This window comes from Cynocephalus volans, chromosome 5, assembly GCF_027409185.1.
Source record: "Cynocephalus volans isolate mCynVol1 chromosome 5, mCynVol1.pri, whole genome shotgun sequence".
NCBI classification, from domain to species: domain Eukaryota; kingdom Metazoa; phylum Chordata; class Mammalia; order Dermoptera; family Cynocephalidae; genus Cynocephalus; species Cynocephalus volans.
In genome coordinates, this window is record NC_084464.1 from 102,981,376 (window position 1) to 103,000,595 (window position 19,220).

A 19,220-nucleotide genomic window follows, 5' to 3' on the forward strand; every position below is an offset into this window, starting at 1 on the left:
GCTGGTAGTTTGTTTGTTTTTTTTCTTTTAGTACTTTGAATACATCATCCCATTCTTTCCTGGCCTGTAAGGTTCCTGTTGAGAAATCTGCTGTTAGTTCTGATAGGCATTCTCTTATAGATGACTTAACACTTTTCTCTTAGTGTTTTTAGGATTTGCTCTTTGTCTCTGACTCTTGACAGTTTGACTAAATGTATCTTGCAGAGGACCTTTTTGTGATTAGGAGGCTTTCTGGCTCTGTAAAGTGTGTGTACCAAACCCCTCTGTCCTGAGGATGGCACCCTTGCTGCACTGGTCTGCCTGTTCCCAGGGCAGAGGGCACAGTGTGGTGTAAGCAACCTGGTGCAATGATGTGGCCTCAAGGGTGTGTGGAACCATTGCCAGGGCTGAACCAAAATGCCCTTGAGCATTGGGACCTATCCCAAACTGTGATTGATATAGCCAGAGATCCAGGGAGTGAGGGCACCTCCACATGTATCCTCTCTAGGTCAATGCAGTCTTGTGGGCTCTGAGTAGTTCCCACCACCTGATGTGCAACCGCAGGGGCAGCACAAATTCCCCTGTAGTTTGGGCTGCTGGTCTGGAGGGCTGTACTTGCTCACCTCTGTCCTGCAGGTAGAAACTCCTCCTGGGTCCTTGCTGCTCCTGGTTGGGGGATGGGGTGAAGGTGGCTGGGAATTTTCTTCCATTCTCTATTTAGCTATCTTGAGTTTCTGCACTCACCAGCATCTCTGCTGTTCCTTTGGTGGCTGGCCAGTGTGGGGAACTGAACCCATGACGTTGAGGATATAAGGCTGTGCTCCAACCAACTGAGCTAATTGGCCATCCCTCTGCTGTTCCTTTGATGTCCACCAGCTCTCCCCCTTCACCTTTTTGATCCAAGTGTAGCTGTGTATTTGATATATTACACATATCTCTGTCTTTGTGGGAGAGATGAGCATTGCATCCTTGTAGTTGGTCATCTTGCTCCATCCTCTTCCAATTTTTGATAGGTATGTAATTGAAAATTTTCAGGGCATATAGCATGCCTTCCTAATCCCTGCAGTTGCTTTAGGATTGGTTACATAATTAAATACATTCCATGCTCACTGCCATTCCTTTCGGTTTATGAATTTGCCAAAAACTACACAGAAAGTAGATGACAGAGCCAGGATTTAAACCAGATTTTTTTTTGTTTTGTTTTTTATTGAAACATAGTTTATTGTACATATCTGTTGGGTACAGAGTGGAATATCCATACCTGTATGCAGTATATGATGCTCAAATTAGAATATTAGTATATTCAGCCTTATACAATGTAATTGTTTTTCATGGCCCTTTACCAATTCTTCCCTTACCTCCCTTACCCCTCCCCCTTTCCCAACTTTGGTAATCTCAGTTCTGTTCTCTCCTTTTGAAAGTTCAATGTATCATTGTGATTGTTGTATTTTTCTTTCTTTTTAAAAAATTTGTTTAGGGCCGCCTCGGGAGAGTGCAGCACTGGGAGCAAAGCGGTGCTCCCGCCGCGGGTTCGGATCCTATATAGGGGTGGCCGGTGAGCTCACTGGCTGAGCGCGGTGTGGGCAACACCACACCAAGGGTTGCAATCCCCTTACTGGTAAAAAAAAAAAAAGAAAAAAATTTGTTTATTTTTTAAGCTCCCACTTATGAGTAAGAATATGCAGTATTTCTCTTTCTGTGCCTGGCTTGTTTCACTTAACATAATTTTCTCTAAGTTCATCCATGTTGCTGTGAATAGCAGTATTTCAGTCTTTTTTATGGTATGGTAGTATTCCATTGTGTTTATGTACAACGTTTTTCTTATCCAGTCGTCCAATGATGGACATTTAGGTTGAAAACCAAAGTTTGGTACAAAATTTCATATTTTTCCCATTACATCATGCCTCTTCCAAAAGTACACACACACACACACACACAAGTATTTAAAATAAACTATATTGAAAGCAGAAGAGATCAAAACAGTACATGGAAAAAGTAAGCATGATATAAAAACTGTGGTAAAAAGAAACATAATAAAATAGAAATAAATGAATAAACATATGAAAAAGACTAAAAATAACTTCATTTGCATATAATGCTCAAAAATAAAAATGATTTAAAACATTTTATGTGGGTGCAAAACTATATATTTCTTGATAAGATATTGATAAGCCAATAATAATATAAAATAAAAGGAAACAAGAGATTAACAAGCCTATAGAGAATTAATATCTTTCTCAAAAGGCATTAAGACAGACATCAGGCTATGTGAAAAATCATTAGAGATAATTTTCATCACTTGAAGAAAGGCAGCCATAGACTCCAACAGAATATTTAACCCATTTGATCTCCCAAAGGGTAGGTTTCTTGCAGGAGGTTTCTGGTTTGGTTTTCTCTGGCTGATGTGTAAATCATTTTGGATGCCTTCAACTGCCAGTTTCAGAAAACCTGGCCCTAAATAGCTTAAACATAATAGAGAATCCATAGGGTGGACTTCCATAGGAATGGTAGTTCCAAGATTGCTTTTTTTCAGTGGCCAAATGGTAACAACAGGGTTCTAGGTCTTTTCCATCTTTCTCCACTGCAGCCATCCTCATCATGTAAGCCTTTTCCACGGCTGGTCCCCTCAGAGATATGAGATGGGTGCAGCAGCTCCAAGCACCACATCCCCACATAAGTCCAACAAAGGCCAGAAAAAAGATCATCTCTTCTACGTGAACATTTTAAAAAGTGTACAATCCTTTCTCAGCAGCCTCTTCTGTAAACTTCCCCACAAGTATCAATGGCTGGAATTGTGCCACATGCTCGTTGCTAGCCCAATCATCAGTAGGAGGAGTGCAATTACAGTGATTGGTCTAAAAGAATCTAGATTCCCCCTTTGCCTCCTGGCTGGAAATGGACACCACACAGACTTGCCTAAAGCACAAAGCCACCCAAGCTCAATGCAAAGAAGAAGATGATAATCAACCAAAAGCATTTGTCATAGGCAGAGACAGAACAGAAAGACCTTACCCATTACCCTCTACCAGTCTACCTCTCACTTTTGACCATTCTTACATCACAGGAGGATCAGCATAGGCTGGGAGGAGAAACATCATTCCACCTTTTTTGCATTCACCTTGTAACAGTTGATTGGGCACAAGTTGCCACCATGAGGCATATAACTTTTTCCATATAATGAACAATACACTGGATTTCTCTTCAAGAATGGCCATCAGGAATATTTATCCATGACTAATGTTAAATTCTCAGGGTTTTTATGAAACAGTGAAGAGACCAGCCTTAATGTCCTTATGAGCTAGATGGATATTTACACATATACATGTGCACAGACACACTCACAAACACACCTGTGACTCCAATGAGAAAAATAAATACCAAGCCATGTTAAAAATAAGTATTTCCAATGATTGAAGAGAGGCTAAGATTATATTTACATAAATACACCCCAAGTTTAAAATTACTGCCTAGATATCCTGTTAACACAGCATTTCAGCCAGTTCCTAGCATTCTGCTTTTATTTATTTTTGAACATATATTCTCATAGCTCAAAACTCAAAAGTTATAGTTCCTCAAAACATTAAAAATAGAATTACCTTATGATCCAGCAATTCCACTGTGGGTATATACCCCAAAGAATTTGAAAGCAGGGTCTCAGATATTTGTACACCCATGTTCATAGCAGCATTATTCACAATAGCCAAAAGGTGGAAGCAACTTAAGTGCCCATTGATGGATGCTTGGATAAATAAAATGTAGTATATAAGTGAAATACTATTCAGCCTTAAAAAAGAGAAAATTCTGACACATGCTGCAACATGGATGAAACTTAAAGACCTTAGGCCAAGTGAAACAAGTCAGTAACAAACGGACAAATATTATATGACTCCACTTACATGAGGTACCTAGAGTAGTCAAATTCATAGAAACAGGAAGTAGAATAGTGGTTACCAGTAGACTGGGGAAAAGAGTAGCGAGTTTTTATCAAATGGGTTTAGAATTTGAGTTTTACAAGATGAAAGAGTTCTGGGGATTGGTTGTACAATAATATAAATGTACTTAAGACTGTGTACTTAAACAGTATACTTAAGATGGTAAATTTTATGTTATATTTTACCACAGTAAATATTTAAAAATAAAAACAAAAATAAATAAAATAATTGCCCAGATTTTCATGAAAAAAAGGAAGACAAAAATCAACATAGAGGTAAAGTATCAATTTATAGTATAAGCAATATTTATAGAATGTTTGTAATGTGCCACATACTATACTGATCTCCTTATGTGCATTACCTCTTTTAAATCTCATGTAACATTCAAAGGCAAATATTACTATTATCTTCATTTTGCAAATAAAGATACTGAGACTAAATAGGAAGATAAGGACATTGCTCAGTCACCCTATTAGAGAGTGGTAGGGCCAAAAATTGAACCCAGTTCTGTCTGCCTCTAAAGCTATGTGGTTGACCTTTGACATCTACCCCGAAAAGATGGCAGAAACAACGGTCCCCCTGAAATATTTCCTTTCTCTTTAGGGGCCCAAACTGCTCCTAAAGAGCTGCTCAGACATTGAGTTAATATTATCATTGCTGCTTGAAAAGGATCGAGAAATATTTTGAGAAGATTACATGTGCCTTTGATATAGAGGCCTTCTATAAAGAACAAATTGTTTAAATTCTCCTTCTACTTTTTGAAAATATAAAATATTTTAGGTAGAATTTACATAATAAAGTGCTTTAACACTGCATAATTTTACACCATTTCTATTTGAAAAGATGTTTTTATATGTGTTCTGTGAAATAATCTTCCCCAAAGAGAGTAGCTTTTCTTCTAAAGCTCTGAAGAATTTTACTTGGAGGAAAAGTTTACCTAAGCTTTTAAATAGAGTGGCAATATGTGTTTTTTCTTTTTGTTTTTTACATCTTTAAGGTTAAAAGGCATTTTCATGCAAATGTATTTGCAAGTTCATAGGCTTTAAAAACAAAAACTAAGTTCCATATTAATGAAATTGAGTTATCAGAGCATTGTAAGATGAGTAGCCCAATTATTTGGCTATGTCAGGTATATTTGGGACAAGGTGGGATCCAATTAATGAGATTTCAACGTTTTCAATGTTTTACAGCTGAATGGTACTTAGTTTACATACTTCAAAATTGGGGTAATGAACTACTAAATGTGTGAGACTTGAGTTCAGTATGGTAAAAGCTTCACCAATGTTTTACGTGCTTAATATAAATCCCCAAGGATAAAACTTCTCCTCGTAAAACATGGTTTCCATCTTAAATGTTTCCATTTCAAAATGTTAGAGTCACAGGGTAAACACACTATTTATTCTATGTATGTGTGTGCTCATGCAGGCATGTGTGTGTATTTACAGATTACTAGTGACCTGATAATCATGCCAAATGCAGGGATCCATGAGAAACTCTTTTAGGCCTAAGTGTATAGAAAGAGGTAAGAGTTTTATTATTTCAATTAAATAAAATATACCACAAAGTTATTCTGACCTGTATTTAATAAAATACACAATTGTTATTATTCTGCATGGTAATCAGCTGTAAGTCATAAGGAATTTACAAAAGACTGTCATTTTATCAGCTTTAATTTTATACAGTTCAGTCTAATTTTTAAAAACTTTTCTGAAATCATAAAATTTTCCTTGGATAAGAGCCATTTTATTCTCTCTCCTCCTCTCTCCCTCTGTCTCTGTCTCCTCTTTTTCTTTTTCTTATGCCCTTCCCCAAGATACAGGGCACTTGTTCCTGGATCCTGCCCAAGGACTCCCCTTGTCAACCCTGATCACAGGATCCAGCTGCTTGTAAGCACCAAACCCTGGATTCTGTCCCCCTTGGAGCCATGCCGAGTATGGGCCCTTAGGCGTACATCTCCTGCTTCATTTGAAGACATCCCCAATCATGTTGGGGTGGGATAGAAAGAAGAAAACACAGGCATGAGGTGAAGGAGTGGTACCCCCAGCGAGAGAGAAAGGTCTCATGCCAGTGGTTCTGGAACCCTAACACTTGACAGCTGAGGGCCAGAGGACTGAGAGGGTGCAGTAATAGAGAAAAAGGGTGGAAAAAGGAGAGGAGCAGAGCAGCCTGTGGGGCCCAGCACCTCTGCAAGAGGCCCTTGGCATGTATCCATGCTTCGGGGCACAGCTTCTGGCAGATTTAGCCGCAGCTCATCTTCTCAAGAAAGCTGGGGGACAGATGGAAAGGGAGTACAGAGCTACTCAAGCTTTTCTCACCAGCCCTTGCAAGCAAATCACATTTACCTTCCTGGAGGAATTTGACAGATTAGGGCCTAATTTTAGCCCTCTGATTTTCTAGCTGTGTAACTTTAGGTGGTCACCAACCTCTCTGAGCCTCAGCTTCCCCATGGGTGAAATGAGAATATACTCTACCGTACATAGTTATTGTGAAGATTTAGTGAAATGAAGCACCTGAACATTGCCTACAACAGTATGCTCTTGATGAAAGGTAGTTCTTTCTTCAGCCCTGAGGCTATCCTCAGTTTCCCCCACCTGTATTTATCATGTCATTTCACCTATGAGGATCAGAATGTTAAAAATAAATGCTCAAGGATGGGGGAGGAGTGAGTAAATCTGGGACTGAAGGTAAGTGATAGTCTTTGGTTCCTTCCAGATGGGTTAAAGCAGGGGCTGTGACGGTGGGTGTCATGGAGGAAGGCGGGGGTGTCATGGAGGAAGGCAGAGGTGTCTTCAGGACGCAGGAGTATTTTCCCATCTTTTGTGGAGTGGGAAGTGTGACTCCCCTCACAGTGCACTAAGGGCCTCTGACCAGACACTTTCCCCAGTCGTCCGATTTAATGGGCTTCGAAAGGTCCTATGGAGGGAGATGCCCCTACCCCACTCCAGGACTAAAATAGTAAGCTGGGGAGTTTCAGGGGTCTGGTAGGACGATTGCTGCACCCGACACATCTAGCCCATCACTTGTGTTAAGTGCTACAGGCTCACTTGTCAAAATAGATACTGGACTTGCACTGTACAGCCATAGACCTCCCCCAAAATCCATTTTTGGTATTTCACAAAAGCCCAACTGATACTAAAAATGAAGTTGGTTCTCTTACAGCATCTTGGACCTATAGGACTGTTCCTGGCTGTTTTCTAAAGTGTCTGGTGATTTTTCTTTCTCTATTCAATCTCTGTCTAACAATGTACATTAGGTGGCCTGTGCGTCGATGGTACTTTATTCCCTAGGCCAGAAGAACTCTTTTCTTGGAATTGGATTGCTTTGTGCAGTTTAACAATCAGTTTTAGGCTACGAATCAAACAATATTGCCCTCATAATTATCTTGTCATAGCCACAAGACCATAGATGAGGGCATGACCGCTCTGCAAAAGGCCAGTTCAATTGTGACATTACACAAATATCATGATCCAAATGAAACACAAACAACAGGCTTCTAATGCAACCCAGTCATATCTAGCCAGTCAGCACCCCACCCCATCATCTCTACCCACTAAGTTATACTTACAAACAGGTTACTATTTAAGAAGAAAATGTAATATTAAAAAGTTAGAAAACATTCACTGAAAACACACCACCCCCAAATTTGCACTGAGCCAAGTTCAGTGAAATATCTGTGCATGCCTCAAATCCACATGATTTCACAGTTATGCCTGATTCTTTAGCAGTAGCTTCAGGGGCATTTTAATAAGAATAAAGATACCCCAAATAAAGATATTAGGCTTGGAGGCAAAGCCTCACTAAGAAGTAGAAGAGTCACATTTCCCTTTCATTGCTAGAGAAAGAACTTTTAGAAAGAATTTCTCAAAGGCTCTAAGAAGCCCCAGGCTGACTTGCAAAGGGCCCAGCTCCCTCCTGCCCACTCCCCCCAGCTGCCTCACAGCCGATAACCACCTTAGGGCATCTGAGGAGTTGAGACGACCTTGCACGGGTCGTGTGACTTATGAATAATATAAAGCTAACCAGCGGGCAGGGGGCTGCACACAAAGCCGCCTAGAGGCGCGAACACGGAACACGGGCAGAGGGGGAACTGCCTGGAGGAGGAATTATATTTGGCTTTTCTAGTTCAGAAAAGGCATCCCGAACTCTTGGTTAGGAAAACAAACCAGTGATCAGTGGCTCGCCTTCACCACCTTCCCCGCTGCTTCCCCGAAAGCCATTCCCCCTTCATTCGCCCACCTGTGTTTCCATTTTCTATCCCGAGTATGAAACCAGCCGGCCACCCGCCCCGCTCGGTCTCGCAGGTGCCTCCAGAGAATCAAACTTTGTACCTCTGGGGATGGAACGAAGATCCTTGCGACAGTCAGACTCGAGCCGGTGAGCCCGCCCCGTGGGAGGAGCTGCGGGTGGAGCCGGCTCCAGACTGTTCCCTCCGCGCGGCCCGCGGCAGCCGGCTCGTCCCCTCTCTGTGCCCCCGTCCTGGAGCACCCGCCCGTGGGGACGTCACCTGCGTGCTCTTCGTCCTCCCAGTGCACGGCGGCCACCGGCCCAGACGCCCTTCTTCTCCGAGGGGCTGCAAACCTGTCCTGTTGGTAAAACCGCTAGCAACTGGTTGCAGCTTCGAACGGTGGGGAAGGAGTGGGAGAGTCTGGGTCTGGGACCGCGCTCTCAGGTCGAGGCCCAGCCCTGTCTCCGTTTCCAAGGGGAATATCAAGAAAAAGAAACCGCCGCACGCCCCAAACAGCGGGGTTACCTTTGCCACTTGAAGCACGCTTCATCCAATCAGCGCGTCTTTATTGAGCGCCTGCTGTGTGCCGGGCTCTCTTCTAGCAGCTTTGGGATGCCTTCTCGAATAAACGAGCTTGGAGCTGGTTTTTCCAAAGTGCTTCTCCTGACTCTGGTAGTCAAAAAGGTTCCTGTAAACATTTGTAGGTGTTTTCAGTGAAGCATTTAAGGGAATAGAAATCCGACCGTTTTATTTCAGCAAATGTTTATTGATGTCTCAAAAGTTAAAAGGAAAAGAGGGAGGGAGGGAGAGAGAGAAGAAGAAACCTACAGTATCTTCAAGGAACCAGTTTCTTTTTATGAACTTTGGCTTAGCCTTATTGAATCTCTTTAACATCCCCCAAACTATTAACTCACGCAACAAAACTGCTTGCTAAAGACCTTGGGCTTCATGCTTACCCTTTGATCAAATCTGATGGCCTTAGTTGCTACGTAGCAAATAAAGTGATGTTGATGAAGCTGGAGTCGAATTACTTCTTACCCAAGGGAGCCTCATAGGATTTTAAAGACAGCCCACCCAGCATCACCTCCCAGCTTTATCATGTACTGTTAGGCGTATGACTTAACAATAAATGATGAATTAAAGACAGATTCTTTAATGTGTCTAAATCCTCACTTGCTCCTTTTGTAGAACCAGAATTCTGAAACATCCCTCCCAGAGATTCTGGGAGGCTTCACTGGCATGACATGTGCAAAGCACTTAAACCAGGCCTGGCATGTAATAAGTGTTCAATAAGTGGTCCCTCTGATAATTATGGTCATAACATCTTTTGGAATCCTTCCTCCTTCCATAATATGAGTGGTCAGAATGGCATAGTGAAATGTCATGTATTACACATTCAATTAAAAAATCAGAAAAACTTGAAAGATTGGAGAATTTGGTCCCAAAATTCAGCAGATCAGAATTTTTAAAAGGAAGTAAAGAGTCTTTGATTATACATTTGTGAACGAGAATTACCTTAGAGTTAGTGTTCGTGCAAAAAGACATTGTCTCTAAATGAGTGCATGCTCTAAAATCTGTTGTAGAAAAACCAAAGGGATATTTATGAGAGATGGAATTCAAAGTGGGAGATTTCAAAGCATCTCTGAGGAAAAAACAACAACAAACAGCACTTGATCCATCTCTTAGGCTAATTATCTAAGTCTCCTCTGCACTACCTGTAATCTAAACCTCCTTTTCAATACCCTTATGGAAAAGCATTTTCTACTTCTCTGATAATATCAAAATGCAGTCCATACATCTTACATTTTCTTTCAAGCTAAATTCTTGAAGTTTATTTTTCTGTTCAACTTTTCTATCACTGACCAGATTTGAGGCTTTTCCAAGTAAACTCAGCATGGCTCCTCTTGCAGTTCTCATTGGTAGGCATTCCATCTTAAAAAGATAGGGGTATCTGCAATACTAATCTTTGCTACTTCAATTTTTTGTTCTAGTTATTGATAATAAAGAGGGTGATGATGATGACAATCAAATTCTATCAAATTGTGTAGTCTAAATGAAGGATTAAAGAATTAGATATATATCCTGAAACAATAAAACTCCTTAAAGAAAACATAGGGGAAACACTCCAGGAAGTAGGAGTGGGTACAGACTTCATGAATAGGACCCCAAAGCACAGGCAACGAAAGGTAAAATAAACAAATGGGGTTATATCAAACTAAAAAGCTTCTGCACAGCAAAAGAAACAATCAACGGATTGAAAAGACAACCAACAGAGTGGGAGAAAATATTTGCAAAATATACATCAGACAAAGGATTAATATCCAGAATATACAAGGAACTCAAACAACTTAACAGCAAAAAAAACAAATAACCCAATTAAAAAATGGGCAAAGGAGCTGAATACTTATTTCTCAAAGGAAGATATACGAATTGCCAACAGACACATGAAAAAATGCTCAAAATCACTCAACATCCAGGAAATGCAAATCAAGACCACTTCAGGATATCATCTCACTCCAGTCAGGATGGCTAATATCCAAAAGACTGAGAATGATAAGTGCTAGACAGGTTGTGGAGAAAAAGGAACTCTCATACCCTGTTAGTGGGACTGCAAAATGGCGCAGCCTTTATGGAAAATGGTATGGAGGTTCCTCAAACAATTACAAATAGATCTACCATATGACCCAGCTACTCCACTGCTGGACATATACCCAGATGAATGGAAATCATCATGCTGAAGGGACACCTGTACTCCAGTGTTTATTGCAGCACTATTTACAATAGCCAAGAGTTGGAACCAGCCCAAATGTCCATTATCAGATGAGTGGATACGGAAAATGTGGTATATTTACACAATAGAATTCTATTCTGCTATTTAAAAAAATGAAATACTACCATTTGCAACAACATGGATAGACTTAGAGAAAATTATATTAAATGAAACAAGTCAGGCACAAAAAGAGAAATACCACATGTTCTCACTTATTTGTGGGAGCTAAAAATAAATAAATAAATAAACACACAAAGACACCGGGGGCGGGGAGAAGACACAACAATCACAACAATTCCTTGAACTTGTTAAGGCAAGTGAACAGGTATATGATGTGGGGGGAGAGGAGAGAGGGAGGGGGGAAGAGGAATGGGTAAGGGGTCATGAAAATTGACTACAATGTATTTTGAGAAGTTAAAATAAAAAAAATAAGTAAATGAAGGATGAATTAATCTCTTTTTGTTGTTGATGCCATATTGTAAAAGTGAAGAATCCTATATTTTTCTCTAGCCTGTTATGTTGCATTGTGTTTTACTAGGCATTGGTAGCTGAAAGGCCTGTGCCAGAGACCACTGTTCAGGAAAATATTACCACATGAGATTTAATTGCATCCTTGCTTACATTTGTGAATTTCCATAGGTGTCCATGGAGAATATGTGGTGTCATGGTATATTTTGGTGCCATTTTATACATCCTTTAAAAAGTATCATTGCATATATTTATCTTTATAATAACTTTAGAAGGTATACAGGTCGGGTGTTATATCATTTTATTAATAAAGAAACGGAGGTTAAAGTTAAAGTAAACCATAGACAGTGAAATACAGGCTGAACCAGAAATAGAATCCCACTCAGTTCTCACCCTGAACCTTGACCTCTTTTATGAGGTCACATCCTTTACAGAACACTAGAAGAGCCAGAATGCTGAGTTAAAACCCTGCATTGTGACATCTGTGCCTTTGTTTTTTAGCTGGAAACTGGGCAGGGGGGTTGAGACAAAGCACGTCAGCACCACTGTTGATGTGCGGGGAGAGCTGCTGCTCGCCTGGTTTTGTCCAACTCTGGATACAGACTTCTGGCTGTGTTTATCAGATAAACTTTCATCTGGTTCAAGGATTTTTGGTGGGGGTTCATAAATTATGGCCTTATAAAAAGAACAAAAGGGATTAATGTAATGACTGACTCCATGTGCTGATAAGAATGAGGCTCACTGTGCTCCACACATGTATATACCATGGACTGCAGAGGCCATGCAGTGGGTCCTGGTGTCTAGTCCTCCTCGTTAGGGATCATTTAGGGACATCCTTGTGCTGATCTGGCAAGGCTCTCTTGGAGGACCCATGTTTTTCTTGAGCTGCCTGCCTGGCCTGGGCTGGAATGTTACTTCTCTGCATGATCTATCCACCTGCTGCCCTGCTTGGTCTTTGGCTGTGCATGTCCTCAGAGCACAGCCTTTGAGAACTTACAGAAGAATCTTCCTTCAAAATGCTTTACAGAATTCTGACTGAAGGTTTCTGGAATGCGCTCTCTCTCCAAACTGAGCTTACTGTGTCCGCATTCACTTTACGGGCTAAATTCTCAGTGAGTTGTGACAAGACAAGGGATTTTAAAGTCCTAGTAACAGGAAGAATTTTTCTCTGTTAAGAATCAAGCTGTGGGTGTGCATTTAGATTATGATGTTTTAAAACATTTCTCAGGCTGCAGCATCTCAGGAAGTTGTCGTTTGATGTCATTTTGTGTCTGCTAACACAAGCATTGTGTAAACAGCAATGAGATATTGCAATATTTCAGAAAGTGTGTTCTGCAGAACACTAGTCCCACTAGGTAATTTATAAACAAATGGTTTTATGGTTGTGAGAGAATTATTGATCCCAGCTCTTTACCCCTCCCTGGATTTACTTCCTTGCAATAGCCTCATCATAGAGCATATTTCATCAGTCCCTGACTTTGAGGTTGGCCATGTGACTTGCTTTGTCCACTTGAATGTGGAGCAGACAGTATGACAATTCTAGGACTGGTACTTAAAAGACATCATGTATTTTTGCTGCCTTTTTGTACCACTGGCATTGCCCCAGAAGAAATTGTCCTGGCTAGTCTGCTTGGATGAGGGGGATGAGAGAAGTGTGGAATACCCAGATGCACAGAACTGCTGCTTGAAGCAGAGCTGCTCCACTCAAGCTACAGCTCTGTGGGAATAAATGATTGTTTTAAGTCCTGAGTTTTGGTATGATTTTTCATCCAGAATTATTGTGGCAATAGATAACTGATATAATGGTCAAAAGAGTTTGGGACACATACAGAACTCCTTCTTTGAGAGTCATAATCCACTGATATGTTAAATGGTATGTTAAAGGCTCTGAGAAGGACTGCATTAATCTGTTACTTCCTAAACTCATTTCATTTTTGTACCTTTGTATCATAACAATATCCTATAGAACATACACTTCAGAATTAAAAACAATTATTAAGGACAGTGATGGAGTTTGGATGTGTTGTCCCCTCCAAAACTCAGGTGGAAATTTGATCCCCAATGTGGCAGTGTTGGAAACTGATTGAGTCATGGGGTGGATCCCTCATGAATGGATTAATAGTCTCCCTGGGGGAGGGGGGATTAATGAGTGAGTTCTCGCTCTATTAGTTCCCACGAAAGCTCGTTGCTTAAAAAGACCCTGGCACCTTCTCTCTCTCTCTCTTGCTTCCTCTCGCCATGTGATCTGCTTGTACCTGCCACTTTCTGCCATGAGTAGAAGCAGCCTGAGGCCCATGCCAGATGCAGCTGTCCCAGAATCATAAGCCAAATAAACCTCTTTCCTTTATAAATTACCCAGTCTCAGGTATTTCTGTTATAGCAACACAAAACGGACTAAAACAGGCAGTTAGTCTCAATCCTTATGTGGCTGCTAAGAAACCTGAGATGAACTTTTAGAGTAATTGACAATGACTTTTAAGTCTTACCAATCAATTAGGTTCTCTAAAGTTTTGCTTATTAGTAAGTCCCCACTTACCTTCTCACAGCTGCTGAATTTCACATTAATGACTTGTCTTGCTCTAAATTTCTAATGGTTCTAAATTTCTAAATGATTAAAAGTTCTTTTTCACTCAATGCTACCCATATTTCACAATGATTTTATAGTCATTTTTTAAAATGACCAATGAATTAAATTGATCAATTTTAATTAAATTCATTGGTTTTTAAAAATCACATATCTAATGTTTACTATTAAAGTCACTCGGAAGCCATGTTGCTTTTAAAAATGAGAATGAATAACCTGAGGTAATGGGTAATCACTTTTTCTCCTCTTTTTTGAGAAATGTGGAGCACATACAGAAGAACTCTTTTTCAAGCTTAGTTGCAATGCCATGGCTTGGGGGTTTTTCCCAAGCACAGAAGAAGACATAGAGGTTTAAGAAAATATGTAGGAAACAACTCCTTTTTAATTTAATTTGGGTAACCATGAGTCATTGTTGACATCCATTTATATTCTCTAAGGGGTCTTGGCATATGCATTTGTTCCAAACTGTCACAGGTGCTTATGTTCAAAAGCCACCGCTGGCAATGTCTGTGTACAAAACCCACCACTGACAATGTCTGTACAACAATTTATACTTTTTTCTTTCCAATTTTTTGAAGAATGGTCATAGATTATCATGTACCCTGTCTCAGTAACCACAACCATTTTGAACTGGAGTGTCTTCAGACAAAGTGAAAAATTGGTTGTACTTTAATGCTTTTTTCTTAAGTGGACTTCTTTCTTCCCACTGTATTTGATCCTAGCTTGCTGGACTATGATTAAGGTGCTGTTTGTTAACTAAAGTACAAAGCCTCATTATTCTTTTATTTGTATTTTATTTTATTTTATTTTTTTTGACCGGTAAGGGGATCGTAACCCTTGGCTTGGTGTCGCCCGCACCGCGCTCAGCCAGTGAACACACCGGCCATCCCTATGTAGGATCCGAACCCGCGGCCTCGGCGCTATGAGCGCCGCACTCTCCTGAGTGAGCCATGGGGCTGGGGCCAGCCCCCTTTTATTTGTATTTAAGAGGTACTTTTTAAAGACATCCATCCCTAAGAACAAAATGCTCAGGTACTTGAAGAAAGTAGCCTATAAGGGTACAAAGACAAGTGATGAGGTTGACAAAATTGACAATATTCTGCTCAGTAATCTCTGGCTCATATCTTGTATTCAGTTGGTAAGCCCTGGCAAATATTCTTGGGGATAGGCCTACACTAAAATTGAGATTTCACACCTTACTTTGCTACTTAAGAGGGTTATAATTAGATACTTAAACCTTAAATTGCTTTTTGTGGGATTTTGTAGTATAACAGAGCCATGCCAATACAAAGTTTTGGAAATTTTTAGAATGAACTATGCAAAAGTTACTTGCAACTGTTTAGAAATTGAACAAATTATATTACAGAAGAAATTTGATTTAATTCAAATTTTACGTTATCCATAGCATAAAAATCATTCCCTAGGATGATTCATCCAGAGGCTAAAAGATTAAATGGTTTCAATTTACTCTGAAGACTATGCTTCACTGTCAGTTAATTAATTAATTCATTTTATCAAACAACCAGTCAGCTAGACAATCAACCAACCAACTAATTGGCCAATTTAGCCAACAAAACAACCAACCAACTAATTGGAAACCAGCCAAACAACCAGTCAACCAACCAACCAATCAACCAGCCAGCCAACTAACTTGAAAACTAACAAAACAATCAGCCAGTCAGCAAGCCAACCAACAAGCCAACCCGTCTAGTAAACACCAGTAATTACTCTAGGCACCAAGGGTACAAAGATGAACAAGATATCATCTCTGCCAATGAGGAACTTGCAATGTTGTGGTGAAAATCAAAAAATAGATAATAATCATGCAGTATGAAATGGAGGTAGGATATGCCTTTCCAGGTAGAATTAGACATGTTAATTCAGGATTCTTGAAGGAGGTCTATTTTAAGGGGTTTTATCATTTTGGGTACCAGAATTTTGACTGGTTACTGAGGTAGAGAACACAGCCTAGCTTTTATTCCTTGAAAAAACATGATAGATGCCTTAACTTGGATTTTTTAAAAAAACAGCCACAAACATTCTCTGTGAACTATTGCCTTTAATCTTTAGAATGAGAACTTCATACTGTGTACTAAACAGTTACCTTAAAAATAAGTGTAGGTAGGGCCGACCCCGTGGCTCACTCGAGAGAGTGTGGCGCTGGGAGCACAGCGGTGCTCCCGCCACGGGTTCAGATCCTATATGGGGATGGCCGGTGCACTCATTGGCTGAGTGCGGTGCAGACAACACCAAGCCAAGGGTTGCAGTCCCCTTACCAGTCACAAAAAAAAAAAAAAAAAGAAAAAAGAAAAAAAAATTTATAGGTAATAAACCATATGTAATATAAAAAGAAAAAGTGGATTTAATATCCAACTCCATCCTTAAGAATTTATGAAAAATTTCGATGAAAAAAATTTAAGTGAGCTGTCACTGGTTTAATCTAGTCTACATTTCCTCTGTTGCATCAGGTTCAATAACTCTCTGCTATGTGTCCCGTGCTTCCTGGGCTGAGATAGAAATGCCAGGGCCCACTTTTCAGTCTCAGCTAATTCACTTGCCCAAGTTTCACTTTGATTTCAGAATTTGTAGGGATGATTGCCTTCCACAATGCTCTGAGAAATACATGCTCTTATTACTAGGGTTACCTGGGACAATTCCAGTGAATGCCTGTTGTACCAGTATGATTATTAATAGTGTCTAATGCCAGTGTATGAGCTCCTGGGGCAGTTGCATATGTGTCTTGCTCACCCTGTTGGGAAGGGATGGGAGCCAGAAACAGAGCAGAAATGTGGGTACCATGATACTTCCTGTGCAGCGCCATTAATGTCTTCTTTGCTGTGCAATAGCTCAGAATTCTAAGGTTTTATCATTTCACATCCTCATAAATGAGCTTCATGATCAGTCTCCTCCAACCCAACACACATACATACGCATTCACTCTCTGACAGTAACTTGTTTAAATGCTTACATTTTTATATTTACAACATTTACATTATTTGAATGATTGTTTTAATAACTTAAAATGCCCTTTATTTTATTGACACAGATACTCATATTGAGTTTATTCTGGTTTTGGTGAAGAGCCACCATAAAGCCAAGGGGAGATTGAAGAGATCTGCCTGGTTTACTATTTCTCAATCTTGGGTAATCTCATCTCTTTTTACTTCAAAGGTACACATGTCCTTGTGTATTGAGCAAAAATAACTCTATTACATAGTAAAAAGGGCACAAGGTATTTGATGAATTCCAGATTATAAAATGTGATTATAGCAGAATTGATATTAAAATTCAAAGTAGCAACATGGTAAGTAAGACAGACCTACATTTGAGTCTAGGTATGAATTGGAATCAAGTCTGAAGACCTCTTTTACAAGTTGTGTTCTTTGGGAAAAGTCATTTAATGTCTCTGAACCTCAACTTCATTGGGGATAAAATGGGGAAAATAAAACTTGCCATACACACTTCACAAGGTAAACAAAAGTGATTAATTATAGGAAAGTACTTTATCAACTGCAAAGCGCCATGTGAAGATAAAGTAATAGCAGAGGGGTTGGTCCTTCAGTCAATGGGACACTTCAAAAATGCTACCCTTTCCAAATTCTACACCACAGATTCTTACTCTTGCCAGTGTTAGCTATAAAAATTAGTAAGACATGGTTGCTGCCTCAAGGAGCCCACTATTCAGTGAGGAAAGCACATGCATACATGGATTAATTTCAACACAGTGTAATAAACAGTATAGAAAAAAGACACTCATAGAGGAATGTGGAAGCACTTAGTTAAGCCTGTCGCTCATAAAGTAAGTTTAAAGAGAGACTTTAAGTGTCAAGGATATTGTGTGTATTAGAAAGCCTTATCTGTAATGGTCATTATGGCAGAATTCGCAGGACTTATAATGGGACAAATGTTATACCTCCTTGCTAGTATAGTAAGAATAACAAGCACAAGTTTTGTTGTAGAACAGACCATTCTGTTCATTACTTGCTACATTTCTGAGCTTCAGCTTCTTCGTCTGTGACCCAGGAGTAAAACACCTACCTCAGTGTACTGGGAGGTAAGCTCTGTGAGGGCAGAGATTTTGGCCTCTCTTGTTTGTTAACTGTGCATGTATCTCCATCACTCAGAATTGGAAAGCACTATGGCCCTTACCTTACATAGTAAGAAATTACCTGGCCCATAGTAAGTGCTCAGTAAATAAATAATCATTGAATTTGCTGAATAAACAAAGGTAGCTGTTCAACTTTTTATCTTTATTTTTTTCTTATTTTTAGTGAAAAGTCACAATCTAGTAAAAAAGAGATTGGGGTGAGCCTACTGGTTTACTATTTTCTTCTCAATCCTGACCAGTTTCACCTGTTTGTCTTTCAAATGGGTATTTCAGTGGTACCCCTGTGGTGTCCTTATGTGTTGAGTAAAATAGCTCCATTATACAGGGAAAAGGCAAAAGGTCAGGAGCCAGCCACGCTCAGGATACCTCCTGTGTGTGCGTGTGCGTATCCCTGTTGTCTACCACGTTGCAATATCCTTCTGCATTGAGAAGTCTGCAAGGATCTAGAGACTCAGGTGTGTCTATGGAGATGGCCATCAAACATTCTTACCTTTTCTGTTTTTCAATGTTTTAGAGTCTTTTTTTAGTAAATGTAGTTATTATGAAAACAAACTTCCCAAATTGTCAAAGAGGAAATTGTGAAAGTGCTGGGGTAGATAATCTATCAAGCTACATCTTTCATGTAATTTCTCATTTAATGGATTGATGGATTGTGAATTTCACTGGGAAGCTGTCACACAGATATTCTCCTAGAGAGTCCATAGGCATCCAAGTCTTGGGAGGTGGATCTTGGAAAGGCAAGTGCTTCATTGATAATTGATTCTGGCTCCAAATGCAGTTCTCAGTACTCACCACTTGGTGGCAGTGACAACTCAAGCAGTAAGGGTACTCACACGAGTATGACCCATAACTTCTCTTTACTCAAATTTTAGGACTTACAAGGGCTATTTTGTCAATCACATGGGTTAAGATAAACTTTGCTAACTGAAAAAGAAGTTATATTACAATTTTAATAAATTTCTTACTCTAGTTTATGACATCAGAACAGGCCCTTAGTTAGGCGACACCAAAATGACGAATAATGAAAATTTCCTCAGTGTCCTTTAATAATCTTTACCTCTGGTCCACACATCAGTCACGTGCTTTCCAGGCCACATCCCAGAACTGGTTTTCATCCTGGACCTCCTCACCTCTGAAATCTGAAACACTGTTCT